The 27,827-nt window shown below is 41.1% G+C and overlaps 1 protein-coding gene across 7 annotated transcripts in view; it reads right to left on the bottom strand.

Moving 5' to 3' along the window:
• The window catches only part of CHL1 (cell adhesion molecule L1 like), a 143,895-nt gene that overhangs the window by 65,119 nt on the left and 50,949 nt on the right, over positions 1-27,827 (bottom strand). For 3 of the 7 annotated variants that reach the window (XM_062630359.1, XM_062630361.1, XM_062630362.1), the window contains exon 1: positions 3,750-3,896. The exons of 2 other annotated variants lie outside the window; for them this stretch is intronic. The gene's annotated coding sequence lies outside the window, so the exon portion shown is untranslated. Of the gene's footprint in view, positions 1-3,749; positions 3,897-27,827 lie in introns of those variants that run through there. 2 more of the 7 variants (XM_062630355.1, XM_062630358.1) reach the window with 1 other exon arrangement.

The following is a 27,827-nucleotide window of genomic DNA, read 5'->3' as shown; positions in this document are numbered from 1 at the left end:
ACCTGTGCGTCTTCTAACAAATAATGCTTAAGGGACATCAGTCTCAAGAGAATTTAGACCTCAGTTGTCAAGCTTATTTTGCAAGAAAAAATTTCAGGGCATAGCTACTCTGCTGGAGATAAAGACCAACCCACATGGCACAGCAAACTTTGATCCAAGCCACCAAGCAAAGCTGAATGACCACGGCAATGTATTTCCAGACTAAGCCTGGCTCGCACACAGCGCTTGTATCTTTGCACATACCACTCGGTTAATCCCTGGATCAGAAAAGCAATCCCCAGATCACTGAGAGCAGTTGGCATGCAGGAACAGGCAGGAGGTGTGACCTGGGCAGCGCACTGGGGACACCCGCCCTTGCCCTGCACAGCTGGCTGCAGCTGGAGCAGAGACAGCACCGAGCCATGAAGCCCACACACTCTGGTCTGTGATGTTTTGCTCCTGATGGCTGGTTTGCTGGACCTCTACAAAACACAGGCACAAAGCAGAGATTTCCCTTTTGCCCTTCATGCTCCCTCTTGCATCGGCTCTCAGAGAAGAGCAACAGGTTGTGCTGTGGCCCTCTCTGCAGAGGATTAGCAGGATAATTTCTGTTCACATGGTCACCGGTTCATGAAAGCTTCCTGGAAGTTAACGTAAACCAAAATCCTTGGGTGAAGATTGAAATTGGCCAACGAGGGGACAAGAGACAGACACCATAATCACATAAGCCTCATTTGTTTAGAAATGAGGCTAAAAAACAGATGTCTTATAAGTAACTCAGGCAGCGAGTATTCGCTGATGGAAGAAGCTGACTAATCTGCTTAGTGCCTCACTCTGCAGAGGGGGGTGGCACAGAGGGGCACTGGAGGGGACACGGACCCACTGGCTGAGCTGCCAGCTCAGGCATCTGGGGGGTCTGGGTGCAAATCAGGCAACATCATTAAGTTGCTTTGTGGTAGAGATTTCCCTCAGTTTGATTTCCCCTAGCTCTAACTTGCAAGCAATAGAGGTTTCCAAACCTCAGTCCAATAAAATCCAGGCTGTGTCACAGCATGGGGAGTAACACAACCCACAGCAGCCCCAGGCAGCAGCTACCTGGTGGCTGCACAACTTCTGTCACTGCACACTGGGCTCTCCTCCCCTGCCTTACCTGGTGCTGGCAGACGCTTAGCTCCAAATCTGTCTGTGCCACCAATGGTAAAACAGATGCTCCAACAGCAAAGCCTCCGGCCACACAACTGCAATTTAGGCTCATAAAAATCTGACCACTGTTGCTGCTTGCAGACAGTGCACTAGTGGCAGTGAAGCCCTCTTCTCCCCTGTCTGCTGACAGCTCTGGGTAGCAGAGCGACCCGTGTCAGGATTCCAACCAGAGGAAGGGGAGGTAAGATTACAGGTGTGCAGCTAAGGCTGCAGACTGACTAGTGGGAAGCTTCTTTATGTATGAATGTTACAAAGCACTGTATAGATTCAGATTAAATTCAAGGAAGAAACAGGACAACAGCTTGATTCCTTAACCAAACCCATTAGCTCACACTTTTTTTCTTTTTTTTTTTTTAATAAAGCGGCAGGGAGCAAAGAAATGTACCAAATAAAAGGATATCTTTTATCATGTTGTACGGCACGACTTGCCTTTGCAGGCTGCTGTAATTAGTTGGTCTGTCTAGCGCCTTGCTCTTTTTCCCTGTGTTGAATACTAATGCAGGGGGCCGACAGTACCAGCATTTGGAAGCAGCGAGCACTTGGGGCCCAGTGGTGCTAGACTTGTGCACAGCAATCAGATACTTCCAAAGGCCACTTGGAAATCTCCCTGCAGCTGCATTTAACCTCTGCTGTTTTATTCTGTGGCAGTTTCCACAAGGTACAGTCTCAGGGTGACCTGAATTGAGCAATGGTATCTTTGCAGAGGTGTTTACCTAGTGATAACTGTCCAGCAAGATAAGCCTCCTGTTCATATGTTATATATATCACTCCTAAGGGAGTAGCAGAGGTGTTATCCTGCTGTGCTGGTTGCAACAGCAGTTATTATGGAAGTCTAACACCTAACACACATCACCCTGTACGTGCCCAACTCAGCCAGCTGCTCTTCTATGCCCTGTTCTGGACAGCGATGGTCCTCACCAGACAGACAGGTAAGACATACCATCCCCACATGGAGACCTGTGTCAAACGATTAACCTTATTTAAGGTGATGTACAGACAGGTTTGCCATGCATTAGCGTTTAGTATGGCTGTCATGTGTTTGGGTGTCCTACCAAGCCTCAGGCCCACGGCTCAGCTGAAACTGCAGAGTCCCTGATTAAATCACCAGCCTTCCCTCTCATCTTCCCCCTCATCAACCCTGAACCCCTTCCTAAATGAGTAATATCAGACATCCTCCAGACACCTCATCCATCCCAGCCTTAAACGCAGCCGTGTACCCAGACTTCAGGCAACATGATCTTTCTCTCCTAAGATGCTTAAACTCCAAACCAAAAGTTCTCATCTTGTGCCAGTTCCTAGCAAATGAACAATTCAGCTGCTTAATTTGGAGAAGTGAATGAGGTAGCTGTGCAAGCACTTGGCAGCTACAGGCAGGTTTCGGTCTCGCTGGTGCCAAAATACAATGCTCTCCTAGTGTCTAGTAAGTGCCAGTAAGCAACATGCAAAATCTTGACCTTGGTAAGAGCATCAGCCCTGCCCTCTGAGCCAGTGTGCTGGATGAGGCCCAGAGCTTGCTGTGGACCCCCACTTTTTCCCAGGAATTCTATATCTTCCTTTGTTCTCACAAGGCGTTGGCTGCAGCATCCCTTGCACCAGGGAGGGGGGGGCAAAAGATTACCAAAGAAAAACCTTTCCTCAGCACAATGAACGAACATGTATTGCTAAAGCACATTACATTTGCAATCCCTCCTCTTCCTTTTTCTTTTCCCCCTCCTTCCTCTATTTCTATCTTTATGTTCCCTTTTCTCCGCCTCAGGCTTAAGCCAAGTAATTTGAATTCACTGCAAATACTTATCTGTAGTTCCTTACCTGCAATTCATTATTTACTGTGCTGTTCACTTAATAGTAAATACTGATTGCTCTAAAGGACAGCTCATTTGTTTGTTTAATGAGCTGCCTTTAACTTACAGTGAACAAATCTTTCAAAATATCACTATTTTTAAGAAGCAATGCAGTTCCAGATTCTTTTATTGTATACCCTTGCTTCCAGAAGTATGTAATAAAAATATTGGACAACTAAACAAGAAAAAAACATTAGATTTCCATTTATCTCATCAACCTAGAGAACAATTTTCCCTACATGTAATTACTACATTAAAATTGCTCATAAATAGTAGCAGGATGACAGCCAAAATTCCCAGATTACTGGTCTACTGCTTCCAAGAGAAATTATGTTGCACTACTAAACATGGCATCAACCACGTCTATTTGTTTCCCTTGTAAAATATGTAAGATTTGGTCCTTGTATAAGTCCTGTACAGCACAAATGTTCATGAAAATACTGGATTCCCACTGTTTAATACTGGTACATTGCTGGGCTGACCTTTTCATTAGCTAGAATCAGATTTAATTTTTCAGTGACATATATGTGACAGGATTGTTAAATAAAAGCCATTGGTAATTAGAAATCACAGCCTTCGGTGTAGCCCCAGTTAGAGTATAACAGAAAAAAACTCTGGAAAAAAATCACTCCCTGGCATGAGAAATAAAAATTGGGTTATTTAATTACACCTTACATTGCAAGTTAAGTAGCTATATGGGACAGGTGCTTAATTAAGTACTCTCACTTTTTCTGTATTACAATCACAGAAGAAAAAAATCCTAAACACAGTCAAAACCACCATCCCTACACTGTTTGTAACTGAAGGTCAGCCTGGACCCAGCTCAGGAGGTGCCTCTTACCCACATATTCTTCCAAAGATGAGCTTCTTGAAGCTCCATCACCTTTGAAGGCCTCTTTGGTGAGGCTGTTGAGAAGATGAGACTCAATCAAAGATTATAGTGAGCAAACCTGGCTGATGAGGAATTTGAGTGTGAAAAACACCAGGGATGCTCCACCTGCCTCTTCCTGCCCTTGCTACTCCCTGGTTCAGGGCACATTGCAGATGACACCTATAATGACATGAACTTTACTCAGAAAGTGTTAATCTCCACCCCAATGAGCCTCTATGCCCATTTCTCTCTTCCCCTCCAGAGCCTTTCACAAAATGGGTGACAAAAAGCTCATGAGGCAAGGAAATGTGTCCAGTGTTGGGCAAATTGGCCCCACAGCAGCTCCCAGCAGAGGTGCCATGGTGCCTAGGGGTAAAGGCAGAGCACCAGGGAGCACATAGAATCAGTCACCTCTGTGCTTTTCCATGCCATAGGCAGGAACACCTCCCTAATTTGCTAATTAGCTAAGAAAGGTTAAAATTTATGCTAGTGAAACCTTAAATATAATGATACAGCAATAGTATTTATGCAGTTATAGTTCTTTTATTTTAACCTGAACCGTCCCCTCCCTCTCCCCACATGCAGAGTCACTCATGTGTTTGGAAAAGATCAGAAGGAGCATTTATAAGGACCATCATTTTACTTCAGGTGTCAAAGTTATACATAGCTTTTCCCTAAAAGCTTTTTGACATCTCAGTTTTAGTACCAGGGAGAAGATAACCTTCACTTGACTCTATCCCTATCACCTATTTTTGGATGTTGTAAGTTCCCAGAAAAGCAGCCCAGATGCATATGCTGGAGGTGATTAAAATAATCATCCAAATTAGAAAGATGTTCTTCCTTCCATGGTAAAGTATTTCCAAATAGACTGTAGCACATTAGCATGAAGATTTTATTTTTAGATGCAATTCCACTCTCAGGAGATTTAGTTAGAGGAGTCTATGCATTAAGTATCTTGCCAAGGACTTTAGAAATGTTATTGGACAACACATGTAAAGTAAATTTTTCAGTGCAGTAAAACAACTTCAACATTATTTCACAAAATTTGTGTTTCAAACCTGATTGCAACTATTATGCCTTCCCAATTCTGTAATCCATCAGTCTTTCAGTTCCTCAAACCACAAAAAAAACCTCTAAAAATGTGATAGAATGAATATAAATAATAAAGAAATATATACACAGGGCTGTGGAATGTTCTACTGTAGCACAAGCAGTAGTAAAACATTCAATTCAATGAACAGTGCCAGTATTAGAATTAATTTCCCTGGGAGAAGACTTTAAGAAGTAAGTAGAGATTATGGGAGCCCAGCTTGTCAGGTCCTGGGTTTCTGGAAGAAAAGTCAGCTTTTGAATGGTCAGGGCACCTTCCCTGCCGGGCAGACACAGCAGAGTGATGGTTGTTGCCTGCCCCTGAGCCAGTGGTCTGCTCTCCCCCAGCTGTCACTGACGTCTCAGTTTCATGTTTGCATGGAAGCTCATCCGATGCTGTTTCTGCCTAAGATCTACTCTGAGCTGAAGCTGAAAAGGTGTACAAGCATCTTCCGTTCCGTGTGCCCGGCCATGGAAGAATGCATCTGGCATCAGCTGTCTGTTTTTTGTAAATGCTCCCTATCTACTCCCAGTCGTTCCTAACAAAATCCTAAAATGAAATCCCCCTTAAACCTCAGTAGATCACATCCTGTGCTCTCAAGTCATTCAAAACCTGACTATAAATGGTTAATGATTTCTCTTGGTCATCCCTCTGGCCATATAATGGCAGAGCACCTAACAGATTTGATTTGTTTCATACATCTAGCAGCTGAAGCACTTGACTATTACATCACAAACCAATTTCTTAAAGCCTTGCATGTCTTTTGCACATACACAATGACTGAAAACTAAAGAAATGTGGTTTCTAATCAATGCAAATTATCTGCTTGCTGGCAACTGTCTGTTGACATTTGCCAATGTGAATGTTCTCCCCAGGATCTAGAGGTGCTGCTGCCAAAGAATGTGAGGTCTTCAGGTTTTCCTGAGAAAATAAGTAAAATAGATTCCCTATTGTCATTTCACCAATACAAGTCACACAAACTAGATTATCTCAATACTCTTTTGCCTTGTTTTCCTTATATCTTCTAACATGCGCCATTGGGTGGCTCCTTTCAAGACAGCAAGAGCTTGGTTTTTAAATAGTGTGGAACTGAGCAATGTTTCTGGCAACACATGACATTTGAACTTAATAATTTGTCAGTATCCATTTTGGCCTAATGTCAACTACACTTGACTTAGAGCAAAGGATCGTTTGTAAACTTTGAGTCAAGCAAACTTAAATGAAACTTCCCACTTTTTTATTTGCTTCCTGCGAAAACCTGTGTGAGCAAGAATATTTGACAAAGCCACCAACTTAATACAAATTACACTACTGCTGAAAACAAAGTTCACTTTTGCAGCTGTGGGTATTCATAATGGAAACCTACTCAAATATCAGCACTGCAAAGTCATCCAGGAGACCAGGTTTGCCAGCTCCGTCAGATCAGCTCTGCTGTGAGCAAAAAAATGCCTCTGAGCAGTTCTTGTAATAAAGACTCAAAAGAAAATCCAGTGTAGAAATCAATACCTGGTTTAGGTTTTTCATAACCAAAAAAAAAATGTTAACTGTGAACGGTACATTGTTTATGATGAATATGTCATTGAACTTTAGTTATAACATTATTGACATGGCACTTAAAAGTAAATTGAGATAACCATTGATGTGGTTACTCCTACTATTAGGAGCACATAAACCTGGATGCCCAGCAGCCAAATTCCACCTTAATGGATGTTCTTAAACATGTGAAGAAATACAAACAACTGTATTGATTTAAAGAGAACAACAGCACTCAACAACAGCAGGACACCCAGTCACCCCAAAGTCACTCTGGCTTATCCCTCCTGACTGGGCAAGCACAGGTAAGCAGCAGGAGTGCAGGAGAATCCTCTCCTGGTACATATATCCTCCCCACTTCCTATAACTGCTTGGGGGCTTTCTGAGCCACATGCTGCATTTAACCTTTGGTCTGTAGCAGCTACCAATGGGCCTTTATTCCACAAATCTAAGTACCTTTTTCTTTTTTCTTAATCGATTATATACTTTGACCTCCACCACCAGAGATAACAAGTCCTTAAATACATACAGTGTTAAACTTGCTGATTAATAATCTCACTGGTTCTCCCTAGCTCTCTACAGGCACTCTTTGCATCAGTTGTGATTGTGCAATTCCTTGTATCCCCTCTTTGGAATCCTGTTGCCAAACTGACCTCCCAGAGCACCAGGGCATGTGCATGTGGTGGCGTAACTTAGCTGCCCAGGTTGGTCTCAGGTCCTTCTTCTCTGGTTACCCTCACTGTATGTAAAATTATTCTTTCCCCAGTTCATTTTTGGACTGGGTTAACTGGGCAAAACTCTGAGCAGTAAGAACACTGGGCAGCAACTCCTTTAACAGATGAGTTTAGATCTACAGAAACAAAATTAGTCTTTCCTTGAGTGGGAACCAATATGTATCTTTACATTCACCTTCTAGCCTTCTTCCAGTTCTACCGTGGGAGTAACCCCTCTTTCAGGGAAAAAGCTGAATTTAAGGTAGTGTATTTGAGATGTATACACCACCCCTGCAGTATAAATTGTTTGTGTAAATGTTTTGCAGACTTCTGAAAAACCTACAATTATTTAGTTTCTAAGGTATTTAAAGTAAAAGATGAATTAGAAAAAGAAACATCATGAATTTTCAGATCATATTTCTTCATTACACTATAAAGTGTACTTTGCGTAACAATTGTACAAGTCACCATAAAATAAGGTTCCTGGTTTATATATACTCACATCTACAGATGTAAGAGCAGTCTAATCCCCACATGTGTATCTGTTTTATCTCCTTTACCTCAAGGTATGTCCATACATTCATTTTTTTTTTTTTTTGTTAACCAGTGAAATCAGAGAAATTATTCCAGCACAAGGACATAACACTCTAGTAGAGGAATGTTGTGAGCATGGCTTTTTCACAGACCTGCAAATATGCAGTGACTGTTACTCCCCATTGCTGGTAACAAAACAGCACAGATTTGATCTTTGCAGACACATCTGAAATCAGACAAGCTGGTTAAAAATTAAACTATTGTCTGAGGCTCTTGCCATTATGCATCTCCTTGAGATCATGCATCTCTAAATGAGCTTACCACATTTCTGGCTGAAACTAGTTTTATTTTAATTGAAATTTTTATCGGCGATTAGCATTTCAGCTCATAGGTCAAGCATGAAGCATAAAACAAAGTACAGTAGCAACTGGGCGGGATGACTGGGAATGACAGCGTGTCAGCCATGCACAAAGGAAATAAAAACAGGTTGCAGTTTGTTTTCAGATGAGACTGCTAATGTCAGCCTCCTCCAATGGAGGCAATGCAAATTCTTCTGCTTTTCAAAATAAATTTGAGGCAAAGGTACTTTCTTCTTTTGTATGTTCATTCTCTCTCAGAGCACAAAATAATAGCAAAATCATGAGCTTTCTTGTGCTAAGAAAAACAAACGTGAACTATAGTAAAGCAACACTTCCGAGGAGAAATCCTGCCTCACCCTGAAAGCCTCTCCTGAAACCCAGCTCATGCCACAGTTAGTTTTAGCCATTCTCGCTCCTGCTCACAGCACATCCTTCAAAAGACACAAAGCCAGGCAGAGCCGTATTGAATTGGAAATGTGGGCAGGGGATCTGCCAGGCAGAGCTCCTTGCAAGCCTGGAACCTAATGAGATTGTTCATTCAGCATAAAGCTCAGTGAAAACAGCATATCACCCTCCCAAACACACACACACACGGATTTATCTAAAGTATGCCACTGGAGAAATTCTGCGCTCTGTCAGGCAGTAAAGGAGGGGGAAGAATTTACAGCACCCAGCACCCATTGGGCTCCATTCAAGTGCATGGTGTGCTCGTGGTACGGGAGCAATCCCTATGCCACAAAAATCATCCAACAACGACAGAATCCACTGCAGAGTAATGAAGGTTCGACTTGGCACTAGTGATTTTCACTAACTCACAGCAAGGGTTGTGTTTACTTGAGAGCTCCCTGTGCTAGTAACAAGGTGACAACATGAACAGAGAGAAAAGAAAAAGGTATTTAATTGCAAATGCATTACCTCTATAAACAGCAGAAACAGCTATTATTCCCACTTGGCCCATTAGAGACCATTTTTTCCTGATGCATCCCAGATACACGAACTCATTCACAAGGTAGGACACTGTGAATACTGTCAAATATCAAAAATCCTAAATCTGAACCCACTGCTTCACATACATCATGTGAGAGCATGCTTACAGCACTCACAGACTTGGGAAGTCTCAGTGTGTTCCCAAGATCCCAAGAGAAAATCCTGGCAAGCTTCACACAAGAAATCTTAAAACCAAAGGAAAACTAACATCAAAACTGAAGCAAATCTCCTTCTATATCAATGTTATTCTTGTATCTCAGTATAATAGCACTACATGACAGTGAAAGTCATTGGGACATTGTTTGTTTCTAATTTAAATTGCAGTCAGTGCTTCATGACAATGGAGAGTTTCATGGCAAGTGATCTTATGTACTTCCTGCCTTCCTCTGATTTTTCCTTCTGTGCAATAAGAGAGATTAGCTCAGCCAGCTTTGTGGAGGATCTCACAATACTTGCTTTTCATGCTAAGTCAAATCCATTAAGCCTCCATGTTACTAAAGATACAAGGAATTACTTAAAAACTCAAGTGAAATGTATTGATTTAACCACAGACACAGCATGAAAGCATTTAAGGATACAAGTTAAACACCATCCACATCACTGCAGGTCAGACTCTGAAATCCCAGCATGTCCTCCCTGGACAGGGAGCACCTCCTCTAGCTTTGGGTATCTTGGTCTGCCTCGACAGGACAATACACACCTATCAGTTGGATTTGCAGTTTACCAAGGAAGAAGTACCAGAGGAATTTACTTAGGTCACTAAGTGCAGGATTTGGCCCAGTTTATGCATTAGGAAGTCTAAGCACTACAGCAAACATGACAGCATAAAAGAGAAATCAATATTATATCCTGATTCTGCATTTCCTGCTTCACTTGTGTTTACCTTAGATGCTGGTGTCTGCATTTTCCTACACGATCCCCTTTTCCTAGGACCAACTTTACAGCTCAAACCCCCAGTCAGATTAAAGAAAAATACACAAGCAAAAGCCTAGTCCATATATGCAAGGTGTTCTTATTTCACTGCTCCATCCCTGACAGTGTTCAAGACCAGGCTGGACGAGGCCTTGGGTGACGTGGTTTAGTGTGAGGTGTCACTGCCCACGGCAGGGGGGTTGGAACTAGATCTTAAGGTCCTTTCCAACCCTAACTATTCTATGATTATATGATATTCTTTAGGAACTGATATGACCCCAGCAGAGGCATATGAGGAATTGTTAGGACAAATTTTTTGCTAGGATCTCTAGGGAGTTTATAATCTTAATGGAAGTGGCTGAGGATATTCTTTTAAGTAGCATAATGCTACAATTTCTCTGGTCATCATTTTGTTTCAATAGCTTCTGTTAATGGAAATATTTTGTACCAAGGCTTTCCAGGGAATGGAGTTGTTAATAAGGTGAAGATTATTTCTGAGCATGGGCAGCAGTTTTCTCACTTGCCTATGTAGTTTTACCATTGTAAGAGAAAAGTGTTCAAAACACTCCTGATCCCAGTGATTTTCTATCTTAACAGTTGTTTCTCTCCATTAACACCCTTTTTCACGGCACTGAATCAGAACGTCCGTCAACTGCACTGAAGACAGCTGACAACATACTGAATGTATCTCGTGTACCCGTGAAAGAAGGAAGAGACTTCACAATCATGTTCTCTCTCCTGGATCCATGTTCATCACCCCTTTCACTACTGGCAAGATGCAGAAAAGCAGTTGTCAGTGACTGAATTATTTTCTGGTGATCACATAGAAGATATTTCATTAGGGAGGTCACATGCAAATGGTATGTTTTAAGGCACAGTTGATCCCTAGAGACACAATTTGACTCCAACTAAGTAACTGAGCAGGGAACAACGAGGAAGCAACACGTGCAGAAAAACACACTATCAAAACAGTCTAGAAGTCTTGTGAAACATAAGATTACTCACCTACTTACTAAATACCTGGTGAAAAATATACTGGGTAAAACTAAGTCTGTTCCCCCAGATAGCTGATAGGAGCTTGGTAAAGTATCTTCCAAGACCAGACAAATAGGTTTAGAACACTTAGAAACAATCTGGAGGTAGTACCCACTAATTACATAAGTGTAATTTCATCATTATTTTTCCTTTCTCTTCACTTTTGGCATTTTGCTTTCCATGGCAACCATAAAACACATGCGCCTAAAATGTACTGCCAAATATTAAGTCCTTGTTCCAAAAGCTGGAGCATCATGATGGTTCATCACTATAACATGAACTATGAACACTGAGCACAAACCTACCATCTTTTCCCTTATCCCAGTTTTGGAAAAAAAATAACTCTACCTTGCTGGAAATCAAAGTAAAAGAAATTAAACTGGAAGTACAACAAATATTCATCAGGAGGGGAACATTCTGCTTGAATGATTAAATCTGTTCAAGTTACATAAAACTGTAAGGAGAATCTTAATGTTGAATGTCACACCTGCAGAACCATAGTCATCATTACCCATTCTGTCCATAACATGATGTTGTTCAGAACAAGTGTGACTTTTGCTTGCCAGCCTGTCTGCAGATGTATTGTACTAATCAATTTACATGCACATTGGGGAAAAGCGCTCTCCATGTCACACACGTGCAAACTGTATTATATACTTTGTGTGGAGCTTCTATAGCATTACACATGTTGTTTTACTTTTTTCTTAAACAGAAGAAAAAAAAGAGAAATCATAAATACTGTCTGTCATATTGTTTATCTCCTTTGTATTGCATCATGCCCATAGGTCCACTTCATTGCCCTCTATAATTGATTATGCACCTTAGGAAGACTAACCAGAAAATGACACAGAACACCACAGAGAGGAATCAGTTATAAAAAAGACAAAACCTGCACAAAAGCTTTCATACACTTGAGTTTCAAATATTTTTGACTTAATTTCTGCCTCTTCACGCTTCCCTGTAGCCAGCTGTGAGCCTACAAAGGTCCCTAAAGCACAGGGAAGACTAGCTGCATGGCTTCACTCCTTACAGATCTTAAGCATTTCACATAGCTCTCCCCAACACATACAAATGCATGGACACCCCATATTCTTCTTGCTTCTCCAGCCCAATTGGTGTGTACATTCAATTCATCCTCCTTGGGATAAACAGCATCATTTAATATAGAGCTGAACTGCATCTGGAAGCCTAATGGACACTCTTAGGTGCCACCTGAAAAATGTGACTATATTATTGTAAATAATATTTCATGTTAAATAAGTAGCATAAATACTTTAGAGGTCCAGGTCACACCATGACAGATAAAGAAAGCACAAAGAGAACTCACCAAGAGCCTGATATGAAATGCAGAAAACTGCCCAAAAGCACAAAGCTAAACCTGATGCAGTGGGATATGCTTATCTATAATTTAGCCAATGAATACTTGAAAAGAACTAATCTTGTACTATACCTACCAAATTCTGTTTTATTCTGAATGGCAGAAAAGCCAATGGGAACCTTCCTCATTCCTTGTACATCTAAACTACAGGTAACCGGAGCTGACAGGTGATGTATTTATTGACTTTCTTGACACTCCCCTCTCTACTTCTTGCAACACTAGAGCCTGAATTATTGTGGTTTCCCAAACAGACAGCGAAAGAGCTAATGGCTGCTAAAGACATTGCATTGTAAAAATGAAAAACACTCCTGCAATTACAGCACATGCCCTTTGAGCTTTTCCCTTCACTCTCCTTTTTCTCCTTTTATTTATCTGAAGTTATTTAAAGGACAGATCTGTTTAAGCAGCTGCTGCCACAACTAGTTGGCCCAAACAGCTCTTTTAATTAAATATTTGCTGCTGTGCGAGTTTTCTCTCCCCTCCCTGCTACCCTTGTGGACAACATTTGTTCTTGCAAAGATAACAGGTCTGCTGAGCAGCCTCTGCCTTTGCCTGCAAGGCCTCCTGCACTCCAAGCCCCTATAATGATGTGAAGTCTCCACAAAAATTAATCTTATGATAGGCACCATGATATCTGCTATCAAGGAGAACCATCAACAATAAGGAAAAGAAACAAACCTTGCCGGGGTTTAATAATCATTATTACATTTTCATTTATATAATTAGACTTTAGTAATAACTACAGCATATCTCTTATGGCATGGTAAATTCACAGAGCACATCACAAAGTGATTTTCTTTTCCCTTTTCTCCCACCAATAATTGAAAAGTAGATTGGGTAACTGATATCAAAACACACACTATGCAGATTTGCATAGAGGATGGAAATGGAGATAAGTATCACAATGCAAATAAGAGAACTCTTGAGAAACATGGATTTTAAGCAGGTTTATTAGAAATTTCTTTCTCTTAGATTTTCTTCCTAGTCAGTGGCCAGGTACAGCAATGCCTCTGTGAACTTTATGGTATTTTCCACTCATGATCAGCAAGGCATTGGGTTTACTCTATGTATTAACTGAATTGTCCACTGTGCTTCTCACAGTAGGTAACCCAGGGAATAGCATTAAAGGCAACTGGGTTGACCAAATACCAGTAACAGCTTGCCTTCCTCAGGGAAAAGCCGCTGTCCTACTGACATCTCACAAAGCAGGTATGTGAATTGACTGATCTTTACCTGGTCTAACCATGACTCCAAGATTCTCACCTGTTTCTATACTGGAAAAAACAAAGCCAACTTAGTGTGAAAAAAAGCCCTTATCTGTTAGACCAGTTTGACATTGGATGTAGAAAAGGTAAAGGAAAAAAAAGTAAATGTTTTGCAAGCCAAGATGTTTCAGTAGCGGACATGGACACTAGTGGTACCCCTCCATGAGAAAACAACAAGGGATGAGGCTGAGCAAGCAAAGTGCTGTGAAGCTGCACAGAGGATCACAGGACCCTGAGTGTGAAACTAAGATGGAGAGATAAATGCATCAGGAAAAAAGAGGCAGCAAGAGGAGTACATGAGGAAATTAGATCAGACACCAACAAGCCTGGTACAGCTATGCAGGGCCTCAAAGCAGCTGCCGTTAGATGTAGATGAGTGAGTGAAGAGATCCAAGGAGAGAGCTGATACTGTCAAAATAGCGGGGAATGCAGATGAGTGAGGGATCAGTGCTGTGTAGAGACAGGCAGAGGAGGGGCTCAGGAGAACTGCTGGGGCTAGAGCAATAACACTGTGGAGGGAATGAAAGAGAGTCTGGGTCTCAAAGCACCGAGCAGGGAACTGGAGATCCCACAATGGCAACAGCAGTTTATGAGGATCTTAAGGAAAAGCAGCTCACCGAGGCATTGAGAGCATAGCAGCAAATGTTTCGTTCCACAAAGTATTCCAAACCTGTCTGACCTCACACAGCTGAGAGACACAGTGGGAATTTGTTTTGAAAAGAAAGAGTAATAACATCAAGCAAATTTTATTTTATCTATAAATGACCTATATCAAGACAGACAAACTAGTACAAGCCATTCAGCTACATCTGCACAAGAGAACCCAGTTCCCACTTACTCTGATCCACACCAGAGATCAGACAAAAAGGGCGGATAGAGGCAGACCTCCTTTGAGGTCCAGATAGATGCTCCTGACTGGCATCACCTTCACTGTCAAAAAACAGTTCTGATCTTCTGTTCCTATGGGAAACCTATCAAATTCCAGTCACGCACCAGATCTCTTCTATGCTTTTCTAGCCAAAAGAAAAAACTAATAAAGCAAAGCAAGGCTGGGGTTAGGGCCACTCTCTGTTACCTACCTCAGGAAAACCCGTCTTGGGTGAATTTATTGATATGATTTATATGGTTTATAAACATAATCAAATAAGTGAAATTCAGTGTGTTTCCTGAGAGAAACACAAAAGGGCAGTATGTCAAGTCACTCTGCTTTCCTCAGAACCATTCACCAGTAAAGCCCAAGCTCATTAGCCCTCTCCCAGGCACCAGTCAGGTCAATGCAGACTGGCAACATACATAGGTCCTTCAAATCAGTGGAGAAATTGGGATGAGTCTGTGAGCTATTATAAACTGCCTGTCACATTTAGGAGTAGCCAGAAAATGAAAAACATAAAGAACAAAACCTCCAGGTAGACTCCCACCTCTAACAGACTTCACCAAAATCTGAGCACTATCAGACTGGAAGCGCTGACGTAAAGCCAAATAAGTATCTTCGTTCAGAGGTAACGCCTTTGGCAGCTGCTAATCCATCTGAACATTAAGTTTCTGTTTCCTAATTTTGTCTGCTTTGCTTTTGTAACAGCGTTTCTCATTTTGCAACTTTTGCTTTATTAGAGTGAAATTTGGTTTCATTCTCAACTTGTCTAATGTTTAAATGGGCTTATGTGAACTTGCTGGGCATGAGGAGCACCGCTTTCACACTCAAAGGAATCAGTGTTTTCAACTTTATAATCCAGGACAAGTTCAGGCATCTCAAGCGTTTGGGAGTGGCTCTCACTAGCTACAAAATCATCTCTAGGGCTGCTAACATCAAGCTGCAGGCCAGGAGGAATCATCCCAGGAACTGGTTGTTACCCCTAGCACAGCTTCTCCCTCTTGAGAGGAAAATCCAGGACTCCTGAAAACATCCAGACTGGCACGCAGACTGTGGCTCATCTGTTTCTGAGACCTAACAGGCTGCTGTATAGACAGACCCAGGGTTGCAGAACACGTTCCAGTGTTAAGCAGGCTGAGTCTAACCCATTGTCTGCTTAACATGACAGGTATACAGTCTGTAAAACAGCTGAAGGTGAAGCATACACCCTGAAATATTCAGCTTAAACACATGCCTTTACCCTGCCAGCATAACTAAAAAGTCTCTCAGCAGCAATTTAGCAATGAATAGTCAGGAGGTGGCTTTAAGTTTCATCAGAAAGCTGGCACTACCTTTGCTCTAAGCTTCATAGAGATCAAGGGCTGAAATGTAACCTGCAGGGAGTGATGACACCAACCTTGTCCCAAAGTCATCTCCATTCCCCTACAGGTAACGAAGCCTCCCGCGGGTGCCAAGATCCCCGTGTGGCTGCCAGCCCACATATTACCCACTCAAACAGGTTTGCCTGTAAATGTTTCACTAATCCTGAACCACAAAAAGGCTTAAAATATCTGTCAATCACACTGCCTCCCCGCTGTCCTCTCCACAGCCCTCACAGCCTTGCTGGGAGGATTGCTACTGAGATCGGCCAGTGCTGCCACTGTACTGCGGAAAATTAAACCCCAGCCATAGAAACAATAGCTATTACAAAGCATGTAATCAGCAGGAGATGGGATAAATGTTTGTAATTTCAAGCTGTATAAAAGGATTTTTAAATGCCTTTAGTCTCATTCATACAACTTTAATATTTTGCTGCCTAATAGTTGCATTTTATAGCTAGGCCATAATCATATTGAGGTACAAACTTTTACAGTATAATGTCAAGCTATGTGTTAGAGTCAAGCAAACATTTGTAGCAATTATATGCCCAGGAGATTTCATAACATCATAGAATTAACAAGCAGCTCAGTAAATTATATATCACTTGATCTGCATTGGTTCCGTCTCCAGCAAAGAACTCTGTTTCTTCTACAGGAACTCTGACACGACATGTCAGTGCATGGTGCAAACCTGTCAGGCAGTTATTGTGCACTAATGTTAGTTACCACCTTATCTCGTAATGTTTTTTTCCAAAGAATTATAGTACAGTTTTCTCGCACTTTCTTTTAAAGAGAAAACCCAATCCCAACTAGCAAGAGAGTTTTCTCTCACCTTATGACTGGCGCTAGAAACCATTTCCACTTTTCCCTCACTACAGAGCAACCATCTAAAGAGATGAACTCAATATAAAGGTGATGGTAAGCCTAATTCAAAATGGGTGTCTTGAAACATTTAAATACTACATGGATAAGCTAAGCAGGGAGATGCAGCCTGCCTGCTGAGGAGCATCATGCCCAGTCACTGGGAGCAAGGTTCTTGCTGGAGACATATGTTACTAAAGTGGTCTGATCTGGCACAAAGCTCATTAAATGCACTGACAATCATTCTGATAAAGCCTAAACCAAAAGCTACTGCCTCTCCTGCTGAAAACTTTAGGAACGAGAATGGTTCAAAAGATTTCCAATAAAGAAAAAGCAGATTTTTTTTATATCTATCTCTTTACAGACTACTCCAGCAATGCCAAGGTTACCAGTCAAAGCAATTACAATCGACCTGATTAGGTATGTGAGCACAACAATGAATTGCCAAAGCAGCTGCTTCATTTCAGCTCAGAGACGAGTGCCCTTCAGTGTTTGCTAAAGTGATTTCCTACAAAACCTGTATCACTTGTCAGGCCACTACCTGAGAAGTGTACCACCCTTAAAGAACTCACAGATTCATCACCAGCTAATTCTGTTTTCTGAACAGCACAGAAAAAGGAGACAATGCTCAGGCATCAACTCCTGTCCTATTTTACATCAGTTTTAAGGCAGACATTTACTGTCTTACATATGTCCGAGTGAGGCAGCCTGAGCTGCCTGGACCATGGGGCTCCATTCAGGAGATGTTTCTCCACTCCAATCCTTCCAGGGGTGAGCGGGGCCACAGCCTTGGCTTTGCACCATCCAACTTCTAACAAGACAGGAGCAAAAAGATGGGACACAGCTGGGGACATGGATGACCTGTAACAATAGGGAGCTAATTTCTGACATGGGAATTTATCTATTCATTTACTTAATTTTGCTGGCAAATTTGATCCTGCTTCTAATCCTTTTGGTTGCAGGAGCAAAGCACTGGAATTGCATCTCAAAACAGGACTGACCTCACCCCTTGTGTATTGTTTCTTTTACTAAATGACTAATTTATACTGTGCAGACTCTAATACCACAGCCATCTGCCAAAAGGTGTACAAGCCATCTATATTGCAACAGTCTATTAATATGTATTAAAAGTCACTTTACAGTTGACATGAGCTATTTCTGAACATGAATATGAAAAAATATGATTATTATACCTAAAACTTTCAACTAATCATGCATCACTGATTTTCTCACTCTGAGTTTATAATTTAAACCTTTAAATATTTCAGAGCAGCCTCATCAAACCAAGATTTCTGGTGGCTGGAGAGCTGAGACAGCCATTACAGTAACAGGAAAAAGAAAACAGAAAGTAAATAGGAACTTGTTCTTGGGGGAGCAGGAAAGGAAAACACGAAAGAGTAAAAAAGAAATTATTTTTACATAAAAATGAGATAAAACCAAAAATTTAAGAAATAATGTACACCGTTTTCCTTCATTATTTCATATTATATTGGTCATAGTGCAAGTATAATGTATAACATAAACCTGTCCAAAAGGACATCAATGCCCAGCAGACAGAGCAGCTTAGACAGACGATATACACAGAACAGACAGATCAGAGGTGACTGAGAGCCTGTGTCCATAACAGGACCAGTGCTGGCAAAAGCTGTCTAGACATCAGATCCAATCCAGTTCACTGGTACAGCTTTGCCTTCTGCAGAGTGAGGGAAACATTCCCTAATTTGTATTTCACTCACAGTTTCAGGGCTTTTACTCAGCACAGCTCATTTAAAACCTTGGGACTCAACAGCCTGAAACCTCTGAGATGTGGAAGCCTAGAGCAGGAGCACAAACTCCCAGCTCTCTGCAGAAACCATTCCCTCCAGGACATCAAGTCCTCCAGGCATGTGACATGATTGAGACCAACATTTCAAGGGACTTGGATACTCTGCTCACATTAACACCATAAGCAATCTGGTGCCCGATCTCCAAGGGCAATTTGAAAATCCCAGAGTGGGTTTTTGGTTTCTTTTTGGTTTCTGCATCCTCCTCAAGCACTGAGGAAGCAAATCCGCTTATGAAAGCATTTATTAGACTTGCTGAGCTGTCTTTTTCCCATCCCCGAGTTACTTTGTGTGAATGTTAATCACAGTCATTATACATTTTATCTTCTGTTAAATGCTTACCTTCATTCCCACACACACCCCCACCAAAAAATAAAACAGGTCAGGATTGAAAACGAAGAACACAAAACCCAAAACTGGAAGCCATTTAATAAAGACTTATTTCCAGAGATTCAGTTCCCTTCCCCACTGGCCACTCTCCTCATTTCCACACTATTCCAACCACCTCTTCATATAATTGTCTTCAAAAGCAATGCTGAGAGAGAGAGAGCAGGGTTCTCCCCCGTTAGGAAGATGGAAAGCTGAGAGACAGAGCAGATACTTTTGCAAGCAAACACGCAGCTCAATAAGGTTATAAGGGTTTCAGGTAGGCGCAATATTTCAAGTCATTCAGTATTCTTCCCAGCGTGTGTGCAGGGTCTTGGAGCTCTTCACTGCATCAAATATGAATACACATAAGTATATATGCATGAATGTATCTAGGTATGTATATATGCATGAACATGGAAAAAGAGACTGAGGTGGTCAGCAACAAACTCCTTTGCTTTCACTTATTCTTATCAGAAAGATTTGTTTTCAGATGTAAAGCTCAGTGAGGCAAGAGCACTGCTGTTCATTGCTGCCTGGCCTCCATCCGCTCACTACCAGCAGCTCTGCTAAGGTATGGTAACAACACCTAAACCAAGGATCAGGGTACTTTAAGCTAGAAGAGCTGCCGTAAGCACCTCTCGATTCATAGCGTGCTCCAACAGGAACACAACTCTCACACAAATTACACCTTTTCTTTCATCATCCCTCTCTAAAGGCAGATTTCCTAGAAAAGTGGTGTGTTGGTGAGTTTCTACTGTCTGTCTTCTTGCCTCTTCCAGGCCTTTCTGTGATTAACAATGGCCTTTGCAGCACAAGCACAGACATTTTAAACTGCTTGTCCTGCTAAGAGAATATTCCACTGATCTCAGCATATCTGTGGAATGTCAGGGATTTTGGTAAAGCTAGAAAGAATCAAACACATTTCTGTGAAGATCATAATATATTAAAAAAGAGAGAGAAAAAAAGGCATACACACAAATGAACAGGGAATGTTTCTTAAAGTAATTCTGTATTGATCTGACACACAGAAACCCTCTGTATGTAATAGTGAGCTCTGAAGAAGAAAAATCATTCAAGTGCTTTTCCACCTGGTGTGTGCTGGCAAGAGACACGGGCTGACTGTGTCTCCCCTCATCCCTCCCCAGCCAGATCCAGTGAGGGCTGGAATACAAATCTAAGTGACCCCTGTTCAAAATGCACTGTTAAAAAGACTTCCACATTTGAATTTTGAAGCATGCACAAAAATAGCCTGTGGAGCCTGAAACTGCTCTCCATCCAAGCATCTTACATGCAGGAGAGCAAAACACCTCAACCTCAAAGGAAACATTCTTTGTTTCTCTCTTTTTTGTAATGTTGGCTGTGATAAATATGTCTCCTATTTTAATTATCTCAACAAGATCTTCTAGGAGGACCTGCTTGCTGGTTTAGAGATGCTTCAAAATTTAATGTAGATAATTAAGTAAATGGTACAAGTAATTTAAAGATTCTATTAATCTAACTTCCATTTAAGTCTTATTTTTCAGATGACATCTCCAAATCTTGGTATCTTATTCTATTCAACAAGTATTTCTAGCATGTAAACCCATAACAAATTAAAGATATAAAAAAACATTTGCCTTTGTCTGATGTACGTACATGTGTAAGTCTGTCATTTTGGAAAAAATCGACTTGAATGACAGTCACACTACTGCATCATGAGCAATCTTCTGCTCACAGGGTTTACTCCTCCCTGGACTTGAACTTTCTCCTAACGCTACCCTGATGTGAAGATAACCTTACCTCCAGATGATGGAGCTTTAGAGGTCAGAACACTTAAAGATATAGTGACCCTGCATTTTGGAAACAACACACAGTCGTGACATCAGTTGTAGCAAACAATGTACCTGTTACAGGACCAAACTATAGCAAAACTCCATGACATGAAACACAAGAAGTCTGGTGCCTCGAAGCAGAAGAATTTTAATGAAAGCAAAAACCTGTGAGGAAGCTCTAGATGCTCTCACGAGTCCAAATTTTGATCCTGGCCTTTCTTTCAGAGTCATTGAATTAAAAAAAACCAGCTATTGGTATCTAAAATGCTTCTAATAAATTATTGCATTTATTGATGAAAGATGAACTGAGAAAGGGGATGAGGACAACACAAATGAGGACCCAGAGAACTGCCATGTTTCAAGACTGATATATACTAATTGTTATGAATCTCTGAGTTTAAAATTACCTGGAAAAATAATGCATGCATAGAAGTCCAGACTATGAAATAAAGAAGCTTCCTTCTTTATTCCAAAATAATCTTGTGTAATTTGTACCCTGCCTCCTTTGTTGGCCTAGTACCTACTAAATTTTCCAAGGCGGTTCACAGCCCTTAACAAAAAATACAGTCAAGTAAGAAATCCCAACATTCTATTAGTGCAACCAGGATTTACAAACAAAATACATGACAAAATTGCAATCATCCATCTTAGTTGAAGCAATTTATAGGACTGAAATACTGCAAGGAACTCATTTAAAATGGACATGCGCTGAAGAACCTTTGGAGAAATAGCTGAAGTAATCAAGAGACGTCACATTATAAATTCAGCATAAGCACTCTCCCTTTAAAGTATTCAGTTCATACACCTGAAGGAGCTCTTTTATGTAGACTTGCTTTTCTTTCATTTAAGACTTCAGATGTCACAGCCAGTCTTGGTAACCATGACACTAATGACATATCAGCTGCAAAAATCACCCACCTGCTGCCATGGACCAGAATTGCACGGGGGGCACTTGACATTCTACTTGACACTGGGGCACAAGTCACACACCTCAACATCACCCGTGCTCACCACCGCGGCCAGGTTATGCTGTTGCTTTGTCACATGAAGCAACAGTAGCAAAGCAACACCCTCTGAATTCTCAAAAGCCCCAAACCAAAACCCAATTCCTTTTGAATGTATTTCATGGCAGACATTGATGTTCTTTTCTCTGAATGCTTGTAAAAATATAGATGATGTATGGGAAATATGTCCCTTTTTTCAATCACAGAACATAAGCTAATGTTGAAGTGGGTTACAAAAGTATGCTATATCAAGAGGTAGAATTTATCCCCAGAATGCTTCCAGATAGACAGGTGTCCTGGGCTCAGCAGTAGCAGCCATTTTTCTCCTTCTTAGTAGCTGGTGCAGTGCTGTGTTTTTGACTTTCAGCCTGGGAACAGTGCTGACAGCACCGATGATTTTAGTTGTTGTTAAGTAATGTTTAGTCTGACCAAGGACTTTCTGAGTCTCATGCTCTGCCAGGGAGGAGGGGAAGCCGGGCCAAACCAGAGACAGGACACCTGACCCAAACTAGCCAAAGAGGTATTCCATACCACAGCAAGGCATGCCCAGGATGTAGAACTGGGTGCAGTTACCCGGAAGGGCTAGATCACTGCCGGGGTCAGGCTGGGTATCAGTTGGCGGGTGGTGAGCAGTTGTACTCTCTTCCCTTGTTATTTCTCTTATCATTATTATTATTGGTGGTAGCAACAGTGATTTGTGTTATACCTTAGTTACTGGACTGTTCCTATCTCAACCCACAGGAGTTACATTCTTAAACCATGCTTAAACCGTGACAACAGGTTATGTTGTGATTAATTTTAATCTATCAGAATAATGCTTAAATATTAACAGCATTCATCCCCTGATTCATTTAAGTTATTAACACTTAATTAGCTGTTAATTGATTGTATTATTTTTTCATCAAGTGCTGGAGTTCCTTTCTAGGAATATTGCTATTCCAGCTCCTTCCTCCAATGCTGAAATCACCCATGGCCCTGCTCTTGGTAGTATACGCAACACCCAGTAGTGAGAAATCAGCATTTGTATCTTATATGTGTCAGAAATTCAGACTTCCGAAGAAGTTTGTTTCCACGAAAAGAAAATATCTTTTATTCTAAGGTTGCATCACCAGTGACAACTTAATTTTACTGCTCAGCGTACTATTGCATACAGACAAAAAGCTGTCCATCGGAGAAGAGCAATCACCTGACCTGTTAAGCGTCTGCTCTACTGCTGATCTGTCGTTGTACAAACTTAACAGTTAGTTTGCTTTTCTTTGTAGCAAAATATTTAATCATACAAAATGTGCATCTTCTTTCAGGGGAAATCCTGTATTCGGTAGAGAATTCTCTTTAACCTGGATGTGAGGAATTTATTACTTGAAAATGCCCAGATGCAATAAGCATAAAACCATAACATCACACTGTATGTGCCATTATAGTTGCAGTGCAATGAACTGCATTTAGATTATTCTAATGAAACAATTATTTTCCCAGGATCTTGTGATGATTGCATTCAGTAATCCAAGAGATGAAGTAAAAAGGGCAATAGGGAATTTCATGATGCTAAGGATAGTGATGGCTGGGGAGCATCCTGCTCACTCAGCACCAAGGACTGTGCTGATCCAAGCAGAGGCCAGCACCCCTAAGCAGGACCTAATTTTAGGACAGCAAAGGTGCCACTGTGCTCCAGCAATTGCATGTTAAGTCCCCAGATCCACAGGATGTATGATAAGAGGCTTGAATTACAGACCTACTTAAACCATTATTCATAATTACTGGTTATTCACAATAAATAAAATCAACTTTTTTACCTTTTGCCACATTTCAAAACACCCTGTTTTCAACACTGATTTTCATATTGCTGCTTATCTTCATCAACAGAACTAAAACCAGGGACATAGAATGACTTACACAACTAATGATTATGGTATTTTGGTGTTGACTAACAGGGTTTGGTTATGACTGGGTTCTGAGTAAGACTAGGATACAAAGAAGACTTCTTATGTGTGTTTGCAGATTATGCACTTGTTCTCTGGAAATACGCCACAAAAATGCATACGGCATTCAAATGCATTTTTTATGTAAAATACTTGGTATTAAAGGACAATGGATAGTCAATGTTTTCAACACACTCACTTAGAAACAAATATGAACCCATGGTATCAGAACAAAAGCTAATCTGATGGGGAGAATTTAGGATAGAATGTTGCTGTAAAGCTGGCTTGGAAGGATAAAGGAATAAGATAACTATCCAGAGAAGGAGAGAGGCTGTGAAGGTGAAAGAGAGGACACATACAGCTTTAAGAAAGAAATTTCTAAGGCAGTCTCTCTCACTTCAGCTACTGTTGTTATATTATGAACATGGCATCCCCCTTGCAGCTCCCTGGCCAGCACAATACCATACAGCGTATCCCTCTGGCACACTATGTGCATATGGATTGCCCAATGCTTCCTCATCTAACATGGCCATTCTTTTATACATTGCATGTTTGAAACATACTGAAAAAGCAGGTTTTGGGGACTGGTCCAGCTTTAGGAAGAGCTTAGCCCAAAGCCAAAGTGCATAGCAAAAGTCAGATAACGTTCACAATGCATATGAGCAGCCATCCATCAGGACACATGGTGACATGTCATACAGCCGGGAGCTGCTGAGGAATGAAATGGGCCAGAAGCAACACCCATATGACCTTTACACTCATAAATTAAAACAGCACAAGTAGAGAGTGACAAGAAGACTTCTTGAGTTACAGCATATTAAAGGCTTACTGACACTGAAGTAATAAGAAATAATGAATATTTAACTTCCAGTTCATATTAAAAAAATTGCTAATGTTTTATTTTGTCATCCATAATGAAACAAGAAATTAGGCTAGTGATTCCTAATGATGTGTATGGCGATCTTGCAATATTGCTGGACCTAAACAAAGGCTCTCCTCAAGTGAGGGCAGGCAGGAGCAGGAGCTGAGGTCCACATCAGTCTCTGTTTTGACTGCCCAGCTTAATTCACAAACCAGCACTTTGCACTTGAAATGTTTGTAAGGGCAGAATGTGAGTTCAGAAAAGGCTGATGTGGATTACAGATCTCAAATCTGACTTTGTCACTGCAGTCCTTTGCTTTCCCAAATAAGTGGTGGATGGGCTTGGACTGGAGGCAGAAATTCAGATCCTGGCTCTGGTGGACTTTACATGTACTCTTACTGAACCTTTCCATGTCTAGCCATGATGTACCTCCTTCTTCCATCTTTCGGACACCTCCTCTGTTCATACCGTGAATTTCTCAGGAATGGGAGCTGTGTGAAGCAAGTAGGCTCCCTGGATTTCCCATGCTATACACAGTTCTATTTTAATAACAATATCATGGCCTGAAAGCACTATTTAAGACTTACTTCTAAAGGAAATTCAGGCTTTTAATTACAAACAAAAGAATGCTTAAGTCAGCCCTGTACCAGCTTGTAAATGTTACACAGCAGTTTAATAGAAGAATTGAGAATGCCTGTGATCCTATAAAAATGATGAATTAAAGATCACAAAATCCAAGTATTATGAGTAAGTAACCAGGATACTCAGTAAGGGGAAATTATTGGAATTCAACATTCTATAAGAGCAGAGTGGGGAACACTGCCTGCTCCTGTATATCACTGTGGGCATGCAGCTTCCATGCTCAATGTGCTGTCCATTGCAGGTGATATGACTCCAGGAAATCAGGATATAAGTAGAAGTGACGCCATTGGGTTTCCTGACACTGCTGCTATATAAAACAGGGAACTGAAGGAACTTGAGACATACAGGGAAGCTCCAGTCATGGCCCTGGTCTGGAGGTGACTGGCAGGAGCTGCAAGGCATGTGCCGTAAAACACAGGAATCAGTGACAATGTCAAAAGAAACACAAGTTCTCCAGTAATTCCTTTCTCCTACTTCCCCACACAGTCTGACAGACATGGTAAGATCACACTGACAGCACCGATACCTGACCCAGTGCACACTTCCACCTTCATGACATATCTCTTTACCTCCTCACAGGTTTCATTGAGTTCACCCTGCCAAAGGGAGCAAAAATGCTCACTATTTCTTAACTCCTTTGGTGCTTTTCCCTTTTCTCCTTCCACCAGGACCCAGGCAACAAAACTGACACTTCACTGGAGAATGATCCTAACTTGCTGCAAATCCAGGTCAAGCCTGGGGAGCATGCTCACATTTCAGATTATAACAATTTTACTAATTTGGGTTCAGCCAATAGATGTTTTTAGTGCAGCACACTTCCCTGTTATACTTCAATCATTTATTACATGACAGGACCTAAAAGTGCAGATCTACTTTGCATATATTATTACTTATCAAGAGCATTTAGTAATAAACCCCTCTGGAGAGCACATTATGGACTAATATGACCAAAGATGTCCCTGGAGAATACTGGTGCTTCAGTGCAGAAGGCATACATGACTGCTGCTATAGCCAAAGATAAGAGTCAAGGAAGTCCAGTGAAAAGGTTGAAGCTTTCTGCTTTGGATTTTATACGGACTAAACTGGTCCCTAATAATTTAATTTACCTTCATCAACATACTAGTGAGTCAATACTTGCTTTAGCCTATTGCACAAATAGTTTGAAATGTTTCTTCTGAACCTGGTTCAATTTCATTTCTTAATGCTAAACCACCTTTATTTCATAATAGACCAGTAGCCTAATTAATGTTTCATGCTTATTACTTAGGCTCAGTCTCACAGTAATAAAATCCCAAAACCAACTTCCACAGGACTCCAGTTAGAGTGCTTATGTTTTCTTTTGATACATATAGTGCATCTCTGGTTTGCAATGCATTTACATCAAACTGATTTGTTTCTATTATCATGGACCTTTATTGTAAACTGAAAAAGAAAAATAAGTGTATCATTGTCTCTACAAATAGGGTGTTTATTTCCTCTCCATCTTCTCAAGTTTTTCCTCTGTGCTTTTTGCCTATAAGGCATAATGTACAGAGCAATTTTCAAACACAAAGTTTCTGATTTCATCCTAAATGAAACCCTATGTCCAATTTGAGAACAAATCACTGGAATGTAAGTATCCACGCTCAGTAAATACTGCACGATTGTAATTACATACCTAAAAATCATAACGTGGTATCGTTAACAGATGCTTCCCAACAGATTTTTCTACCATTCTATACATAGAATACATCTGATCACATCTATATGTGATTGCTCTGTTCAGCCTTAGGCTAGAAATTAAAGGCCAATCTTTCAAACTATTACTTCCCATTATGAATGTTTCTACTGGGAAAATTGAACACTTCCTTTCTCATTTGAAGATCTTTGTATTTGAGCCATAGAGCTAATAAACATGTCTCAAATTCACTTATTTTCTGGAAATACTAACTCAGATTGCACTGCAACAGACATCACCCCGAATGGCTGGTGACTTCAAGACATTTAGTTGCTAAACTTCAAAGGACTCTTCTACAGCAAGAATCCTCAAAAAAGGCAGATTTTTACTAGTCCTTTTCCATAGCCTTTCTAACTGCAACTGAGGAAGAAAACTACGGTTGGAAATGTGCCATTCATATTTCCAGCACTCTTATATCACTGGATAAAATTAAAATGTTTTGATTTGTTTCCAAGTCTAAGATCAAATAAAATCACCTTTCTGGAGTGCAGGAACAACCTTCAAACCTCCCTTTTTGGGAAAGAGTTGCCATCAGCACATCCTCATTTTACAGTAATCAACTCTGAATATTACATTAAGCTTTCCATGTTGCCAGAACAAAGCTGGGACATCTTTTCCGCTAGGATAAACTCACAGAGCCTGAGAAAGCCAACGAGGCCTATGCACACCCATGGGGAGCCCAAAACCCTCTGAGAGCATGTGGCGAGGAGCAGCAGCACAGCGAGTGGGCCAGCCACCCAGGCTGCTTCAAAGGCAGAACTGCAGTGAGGGGCTTGGGAACCCTGTACCACTGATGATTAACATCCAGCTCTCCTCTAAAGCAGAAGGATCCCTCCTGACTTTACCACCAAAAGATACAGTATTTTTAATATTAAACGGACACAAGGGGA

Source organism: Pezoporus occidentalis, unplaced genomic scaffold, assembly GCF_034315485.1.
Source record: "Pezoporus occidentalis ecotype Australia unplaced genomic scaffold, CSIRO_AGI_Poc_V1 ctg35, whole genome shotgun sequence".
Taxonomy (NCBI): domain Eukaryota; kingdom Metazoa; phylum Chordata; class Aves; order Psittaciformes; family Psittacidae; genus Pezoporus; species Pezoporus occidentalis.
Note: the sequence above shows the minus strand (reverse complement) of the source record. Positions and strands in the feature narration are given on the sequence as shown.